Here is a 2,633-nt window from a genome sequence, read left to right as displayed (position 1 = left end):
ACACACACACACACACACACACACACACACACACACACACACACACACACACACACACACACACACACACAGAAACAAAGAAACACACAAACACGTTTTATTTATAACGTTAGGTAAGTAAACATTAGAGAAATATAAAATAAAGTAATATAAATTAGACAGGTCTCCAACATCAATAACTGAACTAGAAAATTCTTTTTCTTTTCCACCCAACAGGACTAACTAGGTTTTGTCATTAAGACAAATCAAATATTTATTTTGGGGCAAGTGTCGAAGAAAAAAAACATAAACTTCTGATAAATAAAAGACACAGCTAGTTTCGATATTTTGTTAACTATGAATTTCTTTTAATGTACAGCCTTACCCTGACGTCACAAATCTCTTTAGTCTCCGTATTATACAGGTGCGACGGAAAAACCTCCCACATTTTATATCACCATTGCCATGATGATAGTGAAGTAAAAGTAATGATAATGGTGGTTTTTATGTAGCTGATATATTATCGTTTTGTTTTAGTTCCAATGATCTTATGAATTGTTGCATAGTGTGCTTAGACTCTCAAAACTTTAATTTAGAATGGTAAACCTTGGAGGGTTTTTGTCGCACACTGTAGATTTTAATATCTATTTCATTGGCTTTCCTCACTCTAACTATTATATTTCATCTTTAGCTCAAGAAAGCGCATACTGTCTACAGAAACATTATGATTTTGATCCCATTGGGCCTCATCAGTTATGCTATATCTAATATCGTAACTATTTACGAAGGAGTACTGAAAATTTACTGGCTTTAAGGGTCTCGCGAAAGGACTGACTGGAGATGCAACCTCTTGAGATCTTTTACTGGGCTTAGAAAAACTGAAGGACCATTGCAATAAGTGTGTGAATCTGAGAGGGGAATATGTTCAATAAAATCATGATTAACTGATCGTCCTGTTTTTTTCTTTTACCCAAAACCAAGTATTTTTCAGTATCCCCTCGTAATTATTGTCTTATATGCCTTTTCGTAGCTTTGTTTGGTCTTTAAAAATATGAAAAATACTTACGTTTAAACATTATTGTTGTTATTGGTTGGGTTATTTTGATTGCAAGCTGTGGTGCCCAGAGTTGTACAACGTTGCAGCTGCACATTGAAAATTAAGTTATCCTGGCAGGCCATAGATGGGAATGATGTGTGATTGAAACAGGGAATGAACTTTCTGCAATTTGCAGGGTCACGATTGAGGCCGAAAGGATAAGAATTGCACAGGGGGTCATCTGGAAAAAAAGGAAAAAGTAAAATAAAGTAAAACGGAAAATAAACTCGCTCAATGACACTATGTCAGGTGATTGCAAATCAGATTTCACAAACCCTAAATATTAAATTGTCCAAAAATCAGTTCTGAGCATAAATATATCAAAATGTATACAGTAAGGTCTCTATATACGAACATAAGCCGTTCCGGAACATTGTTCGTTAATCAAACTGTTCGTTACAAGGGTAATTAACATACATATAAATAGAGGAAATTTATTCCCAGCCACATCCAAACACCATATAAAAGTGTGAAACTGTGCTTTCTTTGTCCTTCCTTTAATAGCAGATATATATAAATACATACATTCGTGTGTGCGCGGCTGTCTGCATGCGCCTGTTTGCGCGCGCGTGTTTCTTTTCTCCTCATGGCTTTGTCTCCATGGTTATGTCTTAGCAAAAGTTATGAGAAATATTGCTTTCTACATGAAATATGAAAATTCGCAAGCTACATTAAATGCATACATAGACATTAACGAACTGCTTGTAATCGTTCTCCCAGTTATTTCTAAGCGTGCATAATCTGCTCGTGGTTTATTGCTCAAATTTCAGATCATTGGGTGAATAGAAGTCAGTTCAGAAAAAAGGTGTTTGCGTATTTAGACGTCCGTTCGTATACGCTCGCCCAGCCTTTGTACGCCTATGTAGTTCGTGCGTGGTTCGTTGATGAAATATTAGCTGGTTCTAAGAGTTTGTTTACTTCAGAAAACTCCTTGTAACACTAAACAGGAACTGAAGGCAACAATTATGGCAGCATTCACCAACTTAAACAAGGAGAGCATCCAGTAGTGTTGCAGGAGGTTGCAAAGTCGTCTGGAGGCCGTGGCGATTTTATTGAAAAAAGGAAGCCAATGGCGATTTTATTGAATAAATTTACTCTTTATTATTTAAAGATATTTTTATGTAAGTTTGGTAAACATAGGCGCAGGAGTGGCTGTGTGGTAAGTAGCTTGCTTACCAACCACATGGTTCCGGGTTCAGTCCCACTGGGTGGCACCTTGGGCAAGTGTCTTCTACTATAGCCTCGGGCTGACCAATGCCTTGTGAGTGGATTTGGTAGATGGAAACTGAAAGAAGCCCGTCGTAAATATATATGTATGTGTGTTTGTGTGTCTGCATTTGTCCCCCCACCATCGCTTGACAACTGATGCTGATGTGTTTACGTCCCTGGAACTTAGCGGTTCGGCAAAAAGAGACCGATAGAATAAGTACTAGGCTTACAAAGAAGAAGTCTTGGGGTCGATTTGCTCGACTAAAGGCGGTGCTCCAGCATGGCATCAGTCAAATGACTGAAACAAGTAAAAGAGTAAAAGAGTGTATCTGTTAAAATGCGATGTCAG

General features: G+C 37.6%; 1 long non-coding RNA gene across 1 annotated transcript in view; it reads right to left on the bottom strand.

Moving 5' to 3' along the window:
* The window catches only part of LOC106872969 (uncharacterized), a 16,981-nt gene that overhangs the window by 7,346 nt on the left and 7,002 nt on the right, over positions 1 to 2,633 (bottom strand). Inside the window, exon 2 of the long non-coding RNA XR_001409820.2 lies at positions 1,046 to 1,256. This is a non-coding gene — a long non-coding RNA (uncharacterized LOC106872969). The remainder of the gene's footprint in view (positions 1 to 1,045; positions 1,257 to 2,633) is intronic.

This window comes from Octopus bimaculoides, chromosome 6 (assembly GCF_001194135.2).
Source record: "Octopus bimaculoides isolate UCB-OBI-ISO-001 chromosome 6, ASM119413v2, whole genome shotgun sequence".
Lineage (NCBI taxonomy): Eukaryota > Metazoa > Mollusca > Cephalopoda > Octopoda > Octopodidae > Octopus > Octopus bimaculoides.
The sequence above is the reverse complement of the archived record's forward strand: the minus strand, read 5'-3'. Positions and strand labels throughout refer to the sequence as shown.